Source organism: Pecten maximus, chromosome 13 (assembly GCF_902652985.1).
Source record: "Pecten maximus chromosome 13, xPecMax1.1, whole genome shotgun sequence".
Taxonomy (NCBI): domain Eukaryota; kingdom Metazoa; phylum Mollusca; class Bivalvia; order Pectinida; family Pectinidae; genus Pecten; species Pecten maximus.
In genome coordinates this window covers 16,731,336-16,745,671 of record NC_047027.1, presented here as the reverse complement: position 1 = coordinate 16,745,671, position 14,336 = coordinate 16,731,336, and the positions used below count along the sequence as shown (strand labels likewise).

The window sequence follows — 14,336 nt, the reverse complement described above, 5'->3', positions numbered from 1 at the left end:
AAGTTCCTTTAAATATCTTTGAAAAATGAAATTGAAAATGTTCGTTCTTGAAAATTTGATTTTTTTGTTTCGATAACTCGGTTATGGGGTGGGTGGACAGGAGACGGGGAAAGGTGGCATGGAACAGTTAGCATACAGATGTGCTTCTCACCATGATACGGGAGACAACTCGTACAGCGCACACTAACTTACTTTTGAGTTGTCGTCCGCTACTGGAACTCTCCAGTAATTAGTTGGTGGTGACGCACACCTGTTTGCAATTTACCTGTGACTATGACAGCTTAGCCACATCCGCTCAAGTTTGTCAGGTAAGATACCTATATCTAATACAACTCAGACCCTTAATTTGTTTCACTTTTAATGTGTGTACAAGATAATTAAGATATAATGGTTTTGAGACTTATGTGACGCCCACTTCTAGAAGCAGGTGTCAATCGTCAGGTAGGCCTAACGAAGATACCCGAATACTGTAATATTTTCCCTGTTATGTTCATGTTTCGTGAAATCATGAAACTGTCGTGGGTGGATGCAATTCGACTTACTTGTTTACTGATTATGTGATTTTCATTTAAGTACAACTGATAATATCGGCGAATATTAAAACTAGATGGACAATATGATATGATTAAAAGTTCGTGTTGATATGTGATGTCATGTGATGGGGGAAAAAATATTGACAGCTATTTTACCACAAGACACTTGATAAGGACTTCAAGGACTTAATTTTACGTCCAGAATACATGTACACGGAGCCAGACAATAAAGCCGCTCGAATTCCTGCTTTGCTCGAATAAATGAGCTACAAACATCTACATATACCGTATAGGTATATATTCAGAGGTTCGTATTTTGATTTTTAACTTTTATCAGGGAATATTTGATTTTTTTTTGTTATTTTTCACATCACCCCAATGTTTGATAGATCAGATGACATAATCTAAATATCTGTTTAATGTCCGAATGTTATAAAAAAAATCATGATACAATTTAGGATCGACTGGCTAATTTATTGAAATAAGGGTTTAAAATTATTTGTGGAAATCTTAAAAATAGATTTGCATTGATTCTAATTTATGAATAAGAAGGTACATTATTGTATGTAAGATGCAGGTGCAAAGTGAATTTAAAAAATGTTAACTTTGTTTAAAACAATTATACAAAGGGACATATTCAAAGTTCACATACCATTTTGTTCATATAAACTTTAATCTCTATTTTACACAATATTTCCCCTATGATGGAACAATATGGCCACAGCTTCAACCCTATTATGACTAGATCCTGAGAGGGTTCTCACTTTCTTTCCAATATCTCCTGACCGTCTGTGATAAACACTTAATGGCCCGCCAGTGCCTCCCTGGTATCAGAGATGGCATATATCCCCTCCGTGCATACAGAGTGGGTGCAATCCAAGCCCCTGCCCCCAATTTTTCCAAATCTACCTGTCCCCTGGGTCCCCAAGGTGGACAACACCCACTAGCGGTATCGCTAGTGAAGTGGATCCCTCCGGTACCCGTGAATAAATCAACCCTGGGGTTTCCATATTTTGGAATACCCCCCCCCCTAACCTGCCCTCCCCGGTTAACGTGGGTAGGACCTAACATGTATATTTGGGCTATATGGTGCCTGGATTGCATATCCAAGAGCCCCCCCCAGAATCTCGTCCATACTCCCTAGGATTGGCTGCTACAAAATTATCAATATTCCTTTCTAAACCAAACTGGTTACTTTAATTCCTTTATTGTGTAAGGAACCTTACATCCTGTTGTTAATATGAAACAACCGTCTGAAACAAAGGTATATCCAAGCTATAATTCATAGTGTATATAGTATTTACACAGCTTAAAATATTAACCACAGTGTATTACCCTGAAAGTTAATAAGACTAGATAAATTTACATACAAACTCGCATGATATCACGAATGAACTGATTATCTACGTGTAGTTAAAATGACTAGATATAAATATATACTTTGTTTATTTTACAACAGTTGTATTTTTTGCAACAGTTGTGAAACAATCTTTATCAACATATATATATAATCACACTTGTTGGCCTGGATTAAAGTACGCATAGGGTCTTACTTTCGGAGGAAACCAGAGAACTCAGCAAAACCCATGTGGTTGGGCAGACGCAGGCGCAGGCGCGCCCCCATACCCTTTCCGTCCGATCAGGGAATCAAATCCCATCCGCCCAGGTGAAATTGAAAGACAATTGTATTGCTGCTGTTTCACCAAACCACCCATGTATTTAATAGACAAATATATCAAAAGTATAATTAAATTTATTTTTCAATTTGAATTAATATTCAATATATGCACAGGCATCTGCATCTGGTTAGTGTTTATAGAAAAAACATCAGCCCTTACTCCTACATTAAAGGGGTATTCTGTACACATTCAAAAATATCTGGTTCTGTAGAATTTAAGAGCATTGACCCCTAAATCAAGTGACTTAATAGCGCTGTACTGTTAGTATCAAAATATTTTTCCTGTGGCCAGTTTCGACAAGGAAAATTTGTGGGAATACACAGTAAATATGAAATAAGACCGACCTTATTTTAAGCAACGGATGGTCAGTGGGCGAGTTGTAATGCAATGCCGTCTTTCACCTTGATTCTGTCATTGGACATGAAAAGGTATTGGGTCGACAGGCCATCCAGTAGACCCTTTAGAGCATATTTTTGACTCCCAAAAATCAAATCTGACTCTTTGGATTGAAGGGAGATGTCTGTTGACATGTTTTGACCCTTCACATTTTGGAGAAAAAGTGATTTGACCTCTGGAATTGCTAAAATTGGAGGGTCAAATGGATGTCCTGGGTCGACTGTATGACTACGTAGGTTCTCTCCAGGTACTCTAGTTTTCTCCCACAATAAGATCCTTATGTGATTCTATCTGGGCCAACATTGTTATAAAATAATAAATGTTATATTTATTAATTATATATATATAAAAACTCCATCTATTTAGCAATGAACAAACGATGTGTGCATGACAACACTGTAATACAACTTGTTACATTGATTAGGAGTATACTATATTTATCCTGATATAAGCTCATTCTCATCCTGGGCATGAGGTATTAGGCTAGTGGTCTGCAATGTTATGAATTTATGTATTTGTGTATTACGAGGTATAGGGCTTATTATCAGATAAATGCAGTATAAAGATGTGGGATTTACTGTGCGAAGTAAAGATCCAAAATTTCCTAAAATCATTTGCATATAATAACAAAAGACAACATGTTATTCCCAAAAAATTGTGAATGGATGGCGTTTCTTTGAAAGTACATTTTTCAATACATATTTTAATGGGATAAGAAACATTCTAGAATATGATGTTTGAGTACAGTTTATAAGAGTTATCCCCCCTGTAAATGTTGACGCATGCACTCATTGGTCTGTGATACCATTAATCAACGTGATGAATTATACGGATGATCAAGATAACTCGTCTTTAAAGCAATAAAAAGAAAGAAAAAAACACAAAATGCATTCATTTTTTTTCATGATAAAGATTTTTTTTGATTTTTCCATAGTCTAATATTTATCATGATCTATAACAGCAAGGAAGCTTGGTTATATATTGATCCCATACATTACAAAAAGTTTTTAAAAATTAAATCTAAATTTCCATATTTTGGTGAAATAAAAATGTCCCCCATAATACATTTCCTATACTTATATAGGTAGCTTTTTTTAAACTCGGTTTTTCCCTGTAAGTACTAAACATTTACAGATATATATGTGATTTTGTGAGGAGCGGTGTATACAGTGTTGGCAATGTAAGATATTTTTTTAAAAACCCAAAGGAAGATCAGATAAATAAAACATTTTTTTTTATCTAAAAACATTGATTTAATTTGAATATGTTATAGTGAGGGTTTAAATAAGCTTAGTCCAACTAAAAAATGCTAAGGATTTTAATGTTTTCATTTTAACAGTGAAATGAAAATCTTAATCAACTACCGGAACCTTTTATGTTGAGCGATATACAGCAAATGCATTCATGATAAAATCATCATTACTATATAGACATTTTATATGTGAACTCATGCCTAATGAAAACCTTTATGTGTACATATTAACTGGGATGACAAGTTCAATAAGTAGGAAGTTTAGTCATATGACCTTTAATTGTATGAAGAAACTTAAGAAAGCTGCTTGAATTTTTTGCAGTAAGATATATATTTTTTTAATCTCATACACTTCCTGAGATTGGCAGACATACAAAAAAGGATAAAAATGACCTCTTCATCAGAGGAAGAAACCGAAATTGTATTAATGTGTATTGTGGACGAATCAATTTCAAACCCAAACATTGAGGTAAGAGATAGAGAATTATTTACCGGTAGCACTACATAATTATATATGCTAGAAGGGCTACACATACAGATCTAGGATTGACTGATTGTCATTAATGGAAATTAGGAAGGCATCAAATATCTACCTAGGAACAACTACAAAACGTGAAGTTTAGAGTCAAGGCCGCCGGAGGCACCAGCACAGTCGGACCGGCACACATGAAGTTCAGACCAGTAACAGAGGCAGCGGTTGAAATGCTTAAGAAAGACTTATAACTGTTGAACAGTGATTCGTGCAGTACAGGATCCACTCCGAATCAATCAGAACTAGAATGCGTCAATTACAAGGTTTTGAACTATAAATCCACATCAGACTCCACTGTCTGTTTGGATGAGCTTAAATAATTGTACACTTTAATTTGTAACAGTATGTTTTACATTTTAGCTATGATAAGAGTGGGCCGTTAAAATTTACATAACAAGGACTGTAATAGTATAATCTAGAGTTATCGTTAATAGGGTGAGGTTAATTGTATGACATCACAAATAACAATGGAAAAGTGCCCACAATTTTAGTGCTTTAGGGGTAAAAAACTGTTGTAAAATTGTCCTGAAGAAGCCCAACGTTCTAGGCGAAACCGGTAGACATACGGAATAATAAAACACTGAGAAAACCCACTGATTTCCAGCTGACGTTGACTCCTTTCTCCTCCTTAGTATTCTACGGAATAATAAAGATACATCATCCTCAGCTTGTTGCGATTGGAGTCTCTTCTATAAATATCTACGTGTATTCAGATCATGCAATGCCAAGTATTATTTTGTTCTTTTCCCTTGTTTAATTGATTTTGAGTATGGATTATAGTTTTTTTATTATATCAGTATTCGATGGTTAAGGTATATCCCTATATTGACCTGAGTAAATAGGGATAATTTTAAAATACATCTATATGATCTATTTAGGGATAGCATGTATAGCTCTGGTTTCCTCTGGCCCCGACACCAGATTTGGACAGTACAACAGACATTTATTGTTCAGAATGTCCAAAAAAGTCTGTAATCTATTTAGGGATACAGGGATACCATGAAAGCTCATAGCCAGAGTTTCCTCTGGCCCTAAAACAAGATGTCTGGTACAACAGATATCTATCGATCAGAATGTCCAAGTCTGGGTGATGTCTGGTACAACACACATCTCTCTATCAGAATGTCCATGTCTGGTGTCGATGTCTGTTACAACACACATCTATCTATCAGAATGTCCATGTCTGGTGTCGATGTCTGGTACAACACACATCTATCTATCAGAATGTCCATGTCTGGTGTCGATGTCTGGTACAACACACATCTATCTATCAGAATGTCCATGTCTGGTGTCGATGTCTGGTACAACACACATCTATCTATCAGAATGTCCAAGTCTGGTAACCGGTGGCGATGTCTGGTACAACACACATCTATCTATCAGAATGTCCATGTCTGGTAACCGGTGGCGATGTCTGGTACAACACACATCTATCTATCAGAATGTCCAAGTCTGGTTGTGATGTCGAGTACGTACAACACACATCTATCTATCAGAATGTCCATGTCTGGTGGTGATGTCTGGTACAACACACATCTATCTATCAGAATGTCCAAGTCTGGTGGTGATGTCGAGTACGTACAACACACATCTATCTATCAGAATGTCCATGTCTGGTGTCGATGTCTGGTACAACACACATCTATCTATCAGAATGTCCATGTCTGGTGTCGATGTCTGGTACAACACACATCTATCTATCAGAATGTCCATGTCTGGTTGTGATGTCGAGTACGTACAACACACATCTATCGATCAGAATGTCCAAGTCTGGTGGTGATGTCTGGTACAACACACATCTATCTATCAGAATGTCCAAGTCTGGTGGCGATGTCTGGTACAACACACATGTCCATGTCTGGTGGCGATGTCTGGTACAACACACATCTATCTATCAGAATGTCCATGTCTGGTGGCGATGTCTGGTACAACACACATCTATCTATCAGAATGTCCATGTCTGGTGGCGATGTCTGGTACAACACACATCTATCTATCATCATGTCCAAGTCTGGTGGCGATGTCGAGTACGTACAACACACATGTCCATGTCTGGTGGCGATGTCTGGTACAACACACATCTATCTATCATCATGTCCATGTCTGGTGGTGATGTCTGGTACAACACACATCTATCTATCATCATGTCCAAGTCTGGTGGTGATGTCTGGTACAACACACATCTATCTATCAGAATGTCCAAGTCTGGTGGCGATGTCTGGTACAACACACATGTCCATGTCTGGTGGTGATGTCTGGTACAACACACATATATCTATCAGAATGTCCAAGTCTGGTGGCGATGTCTGGTACAACACACATCTGTCTATCAGAATGTCCAAGTCTGGTGGCGATGTCTGGTACAACACACATCTATCTATCAGAATGTCCAAGTCTGGTGGCGATGTCTGGTACAACACACATCTATCTATCAGAATGTCCAAGTCTGGTAACCGGTGGCGATGTCTGGTACAACACACATCTATCTATCAGAATGTCCATGTCTGGTGGTGATGTCTGGTACAACACACATCTATCTATCAGAATGTCCAAGTCTGGTGGCGATTTCGAGTACGTACAACACACATATATCTATCAGAATGTCCAAGTCTGGTGGTGATGTCGAGTATGTACAACACACATCTATCTATCAGAATGTCCAAGTCAGGTGTTGTTGTCGAGTACAACACACATCTATCTATCAGAATGTCCATGTCTGGTTGTGATGTCGAGTACGTACAACACACATCTATCTATCAGAATGTCCAAGTCTGGTGTTGTTGTCGAGTATGTACAACACACATCTATCTATCAGAATGTCCATGTCTGGTGGTGATGTCTGGTACAACACACATCTATCTATCAGAATGTCCAAGTCTGGTGGTGATGTCGATTTCGTACAACACACATCTATCTATCAGAATGTCCATGTCTGGTGGTGATGTCGATTTCGTACAACAGACATCTATCTATCAGAATGTCCAAGTCTGGTGGCGATATCTGGTACAACACACATCTATCTATCAGAATGTCCAAGTCTGGTCAGAATGTGTTGTATCTTTGAACATGATATTTTTCTCTGTTATGGTCCAGTCAACTCAGCTGTAAATGAGTACATGGTAGCTAGGGCAGTGGAAGAAATGTCATGTGTAAGCTGTAAATGGCAGCTCTGGCTGTATGCTTCTTAGGAAAATTTAAAGAAAAAAGATGGAAATCTTTGAAATAAAGAGGAAATATGACGGAAGTTGATACATTTTTGGCTCGTGATTATGTAGTTTCAGTGCTTGACTTATTGATGTCTGTAAGGCAGTTCCTAGTTACTAGCATGCCAGACTACCTGTTTATAGTCTACCTGACAGAGAAATTGATTTCACCAATCATTGAGTTCGTTTCCAAGGCAATTTATTCAGAAATCAATTGAATGATTGAAAAATCCTATGAATCTTGTATATAATTTATCCCATTGACATGACTTTGATAATATCTCCCACAAAGGAGCCCTAAGCCCTTCTTCATTTTTGTAGAATCGTCAATGTATAGCTTGCTGGGACAATCAAAGTCCAGGGAAGCTATTGCTACACTGTGTACCCTGGTGTCATCTGTTGACAGTTAGCAGGACTTTTTCTCAATTGTTCGGGAAGAGGCCGTTTTGTCTCATTTTGGGAAGAAAATTGATGAATTGGAAGAGACGTTTTAAGGAGTAAAGGGTAAATTTTGGGAATTTAGCTAAAATATGAAATAATTTCTATTGGTAATGGGGCCCATTAACGGCCCCAAAACGCCTCCAGAAAAAGCCCTGGTTATAGGTGAAAGTTTTTATAAAGCAGTGTTGTGTCAATACTAATAAGATATTGAAAAAAAATTAACAAATTTTGATTACCAATTTATGACAAGCAGCTTCCACCCTTTTCTGGTCTCTTAAGGTGTTATTTAAGTTACATACATATAAGATACAACTTGGGTACTTGACATATGTGTTCCTTGTGACAAAACTATTCTTTTGGTATTACATTTGTTGACCTGCTGACCTTGACCGTTACCTTGGACCTGCTGTTAAAAAACATTAACCTTGGCCACAGTATGTAAACTGTGTAAGATAGGGCTTTCATATTTGTCACAATTGGTACTTGACATTTGTAGAACTGCTGACTATGAACTTTGGAGTAGGGCCTTGATCTTCTCAAAAAAGAAAATCTGAATTTCAACCCTCTCATTGAGCATTGTTGTCTTCTGACAATGGTAACTCCTGTTCATATATAATTATGTAACAATGAAAACAGTACATAAAATATTGTGGTATAATATAAATGAAAGCATTCAGACAATCATTTACATGTACATCTTAACTATTATAATAATGATCAACAGTAAAATCTCTTAATTTTATTGTGACTAAGTCAATTATCAATTCATATTCAAAACTCTAATTATAGTTTTAACACATAATTACAGATTTGGCCCCTGCAGAGTAGGACGTAAGAATTGTACCTGCTGCCCTCATTGAATGATCATAAGAGTCGACTAAATTTGGGATCTTATCTTTTCTCCTCTTTCTGAACAACTTTCTTCTTCCTAATGTCTCCCTTGACAATGCCTCACCTTTGGCCTTTAGTTGAGCGTTCGCCCCTGTGAGGAAGGTTTTGGGTTCTGTCCCCTAGCCAAGACATACCAGCATCTTTAAAAAATGGTAGTTGCTATTCTGCTTTTGGGAATGGGATGACTGGTTTGCCTGTTGTCAGTATAATGTGACCGGGTGGGGTGTCCTGCTGGGTGTCTTCAGCAGTATCCTTCAGTGAGGTAGCACTATAAATTGGCAAAAGTTCCAGACTATCAGAAGGAGACTTAACACGAACATATCGCAGCCTCCCAAAACACACGTACGCACTCACCACACGCATGCATGTCACACACACAGGAGCTCGAGGCTGTCCTTAAATGACCTTAGCTGTTAATAGGATGTTTAACAATAGTAAGACAAACCAAATCATACCAGATTTGCAGACATCATGTACTGTGGGTTTTGTTCTTGTACAATGTAGCTTTATTATTTATTTTACCTCTGCCCAGGAGCCCAAAATTTGGCCGCAATATAACATGATGTACATTTTTAAATTTGATAGTCCTACTTCATAGAGAAACACAATATACTTCAAAGATAATGATCAAATCATTCCATTTATGTAAAAAAAATGGGTAGAACAATAAAGCTCAGTCCATCAGGCTGTGGTGTACACACAGACTTATCTCCATACAAAGTTCTGTCCAATAACGGGGTCATTCACCAATGGGACACAATTCCGGCAAATATGATTAATATTTTAGTGCCTGGAACAAATAAACTACAAATTTTTAGCCCACCATCATCAGATGATGGACTATTCAAATCGCCTTGCGTCCGTGGTTTGTCGTCCGTCCGTAAACAATTCTTGTTATCGCTATTTCTCAGAAAGCACTGAATAGATCTTTCTCAAATTTCATATGTAGGTTGCTCTTGGTCCCTAGTTATGCATATTGCATTTTGAGACCTATCGGAAAACAACATGGCCAACAGGCAGCCATCTTGGATTTTGACAATTGAAGTTTGTTATCGCTATTTCTCAGACAGTACTGAAGGGATCTTTCTCAGATTTCATATGTAGGTTCCCCTTGGTCTCTTGTTATGCATATTGCATTTTGGTACCAGTCGGAAAACAACATGGCCAACAGACAGTCATTATCGCTAAATCTCAGATTTCATATATAGGTTCCCCTTGTTTGAAAAGTACTGGAGGGGTGTTTCTTAATTTACACAGATTAGTAAGAGGAAGGGAAAAATAGAGAGAAGATCAATCTGACATTGAACCTATAAAGATCATTCAATGGTGGGCACGCCAAGATCCCTTTAGGATCTCTTGTTAAATAATAGCAAAAGAAAATCGTTGCATTGTTAAACTGTGATATACACAGACATGAATGAGATTATATTTCAAAGTGTGTGATATGGCTGTGCACATGTGTATATATATGTTAATTAACTAACATTTGCAATAAATGCATATTTTGATGCCTATCACGGTTGTCATTTATAAGTATCTCATTGTTTTGTTTGACTAATGTTGGTTTATTATCTTTACTTCCTAGTCGTAAATGACTCAAATTGTCAATTGGCCTTTAAACAATGCAATACAGTCTTTACTGTAAGCCCCGGCTCACCCCTTATATGTATAGAGGATTACAAGAGTTATGTAATGTTTGTCGGACTTATGAGTTGGGATGCCTGACTAGTTTTGGGTATATTTCGGTCAACAGAGCTTATAATTTTATAGTGCTTGAATTCGAAAGCAGAAGAGGATTTATATAAAAAAAAGAAGTTAGGAGATTTTTTTCACAAAAAAGCATTGTAACCTGAATTCATTTACTGTACAGGTGGTAAATATGATAGTGGATAAGTTATTGCATGGGTACTATATTCCCTTTTGTTTATAGTAAAAAGACTTGGCAGTCTATATATATAGCTACATATTTACAAAAAATCAATATTCTCTGACAGACTGCATATTTACGAAAATCTGTTGTAATGATAGTATTTTTTTTTTTACAAAAATCAATATTCAATTGCAGGTTAAACTTTAAATGTCATCATCAGACATCATATGTTTACAAAAAAACAATATTCAGTCAATCAGTATTCAGTGGCAGAGAGCATATTTACAAAAGTCAGTATTCAATGGCAGAGAGCATGTTTACAAAAGTCAGTATTTAGTGGCAGAGAGCATGTTTACAAAAGTAATTATTCAGTGGCAGAGATCATGTTTACAAAAGTCATTATTCAATGGCAGAGAGCATGTTCACAAAAGTCAGTATTCAGTGGCAGAGAGCATGTTTACAAAAGTCAGTATTCAGTGGCAGAGAGCATGTTTACAAAAGTCAGTATTTAGTGGCAGAGAGCATGTTTACAAGTCAGTGGCAGAGAGCATGTTTACAAAAGTCAGTATTTAGTGGCAGAGAGCATGTTTACAAAAGTCAGTATTCAATGGCAGAGAGCATGTTTACAAAAGTCAGTATTCAGTGGCAGAGAGCATGTTTACAAAAGTCAGTATTTAGTGGCAGAGAGCATGTTTACAAGTCAGTGGCAGAGAGCATGTTTACAAAAGTCAGTATTTAGTGGCAGAGAGCATGTTTACAAAAGTCAGTATTCAATGGCAGAGAGCATGTTTACAAAAGTCAGTATTCAGTGGCAGAGAGCATGTTTACAAAAGTCAGTATTCAGTGGCAGAGCTGCATGTTTACAAAAGTCAGTATTCAGTGGCAGAGAGCATGTTTACAAAAGTCAGTATTCAGTGGCAGAGAGCATGTTTACAAAAGTCAGTATTCAGTGGCAGAGAGCATGTTTACAAAAGTCAGTATTCAGTGGCAGAGAGCATGTTTACAAAAGTCAGTATTTAGTGGCAGAGAGCATGTTTACAAGTCAGTGGCAGAGAGCATGTTTACAAAAGTCAGTATTCAGTGGCAGAGAGCATGTTTACAAAAGTCAGTATTCAGTGGCAGAGAGCATGTTTACAAAAGTCAGTATTTAGTGGCAGAGAGCATGTTTACAAAAGTCAGTATTTAGTGGCAGAGAGCATGTTTACAAAAGTCAGTATTTAGTGGCAGAGAGCATGTTTACAAAAGTCAAGTCAGTATTCAGTGGCAGAGAGCATGTTTACAAAAGTCAAGTCAGTATTTAGTGGCAGAGAGCATGTTTACAAAAGTCAAGTCAGTATTTAGTGGCAGAGAGCATGTTTACAAAAGTCAAGTCAGTATTTAGTGGCAGAGAGCATTTTCCTAAAAAAAAGAAGAAGACGTAAACAAAAACAGAAAAATAGAAAATTCAACAATCGAATTTTCCTTTTTGCAAATACCAATATTAAATTGCAGACTATATTTTTATAAATTTTTGCAGTTACAATTGTATAAGGTATGTGTACAGCTTTTAAAATGCATATAATGATCATGAGTAGACTTGTATTGAGTTATTTCAAAAGAATTTAATTACTTGATCGAGATGATAACTAATTACAATTTGGTTTTTATTATGAGACAATTTTACACTGCTTTGCATTTGAAAAATCAGCACCACAGGAAATTGTGAATCAGTGTTCAAAACTATATATAATTAAACAGTTTACGTTTATTGGTGGTTTGGTGACACAGTGGTATATATATAACACACTTGCCTTTAGGCAGACGTGAAAAAGTATGGGGTCACCTGCCTGACCCCGTGGGATTTCCACAGGTACTCGGGTATCTTCCCCCTTTATTATACTTACTTCTTACATGCTTCCATCCGGTCTAACACGCGTGATTAATATCAGTTGAATTAACTTGTTTGGCAATTGTTGTAAAATGAATAAAGTTTCACAAAAACAAAAACAAAACCAAAAATATTTATTTTTTTAAAACAATGTATATTATTAGCAACTGGGAATATGTTTATCAACAAACACTGACAAACTTTATAAAAGCTGATTAAAGTATGTCAATTTCTGTACATGTACATCACTTAATTAAGTTCAATGTTCAAATGACATTCATTGGAAGCGTTGAAGAAATTCTGTATGTACTACATTATGAATGTGACAGTTCACATGCGGTAGTGAGCCTCATACTTTATATCCTGTACACTTTATAGGTGTATACATTTTTTTTTGTATGTCCTATCCTATGGATTTCCCTGGTGAGAAGAACTGTTTTGACGACTACCTGTAGATATATCTTTTGTGTGTATCGAACTCTGTCAGGTTGAACTGTCTGTGTAAAGCTACCCAGTTGCCTGAGGAGCTATTTTTAACCTCTATCTAGTTATAGTTGATATTCTGATGTTGTGTATGGATGTATATTTACTATGCTGAGGTCGGCTTCTTTAAGGCTGGAGGGGGAGGCCACACATACAAATATAGAGGTTTGAGAGTGTTCTTTTTTGTGTCATGCAGATATTTTTATTTTTTCATAGAACAAGGAGCAGGTAAAATATTGCGTAATTTCTTTTGTTATGAAGCATTTAATTACTACTAGCCTTGATCAACTAAGGCTGAAAAAAATCAATAATTCAGGAGAGATCCTAGTAGAGAAAAATATGGTAACATATACAAATGTAATGTTTTGAAAAAATGTATTCACCTGGTATAAGCATTAAATATTTCATAGAAGGAATTGAAACTACCAGTAATTTTTTATATGTGAATGGTCGATCGGTAGTTTTGTATATACATGTATATGAATGGTCGACTTGTAGTTTTGTATATATGATAGTCGACTTGTAGTTTTGTATATATGATGGTCGACTGGTAGTTTTGTATATATGATAGTCGACTTGTAGTTTTGTATATATGATGGTCGACTGGTAGTTTTGTATATATGATGGTCGACCGGTAGTTTTGTATATATGATGGTCGACTGGTAGTTTTGTATATATGATGGTCGACTGGTAGTTTTGTATATATGATGGTCGACTGGTAGTTTTGTATATATGATGGTCGACTGGTAGTTTTGTATATATGATGGTCGACTGGTAGTTTTGTATATATGATGGTCGACTGGTAGTTTTGTATATATGATGGTCGACTGGTAGTTTTGTATATATGATGGTCGACTGGTAGTTTTGTATATAATTATGATGGTCGACTGGTAGTTTTGTATATATGATGGTCGACTTGTAGTTTTGTATATATGATGGTCGACTGGTAGTTTTGTATATACAAATGTATATGGTGGTCTGAAACTGCATGCATTTTGAAAACCTCATGCCCAGACTGGAAATTTACATTGTTTTATATTGAAGTCCACAAGCTTTGGTTCTGTACAACTGTGTTGACACTATTAACATGGCTGAGCTTGGTGAGACATTTATAATCTCTCTCATATTGACACAGACCATACTTGTGTTGCCTGTCAACATGCAGTGTCACCAATTCACCCGATTTTGC

The 14,336-nt window shown here is 36.6% G+C and overlaps 1 protein-coding gene across 2 annotated transcripts in view; it reads left to right on the top strand.

The window, feature by feature from the left end:
- Nucleotides 1–245: 245 nt before the first annotated feature.
- Nucleotides 246–14,336, top strand: part of LOC117340175 (palmitoyltransferase ZDHHC23-like) — a 30,179-nt gene continuing 16,088 nt past the window's right edge. For both annotated transcript variants that reach the window (XR_004535383.1, XM_033901937.1), the window contains exon 1: nt 246–308. The gene's annotated coding sequence lies outside the window, so the exon portion shown is untranslated. The remainder of the gene's footprint in view (nt 309–14,336) is intronic.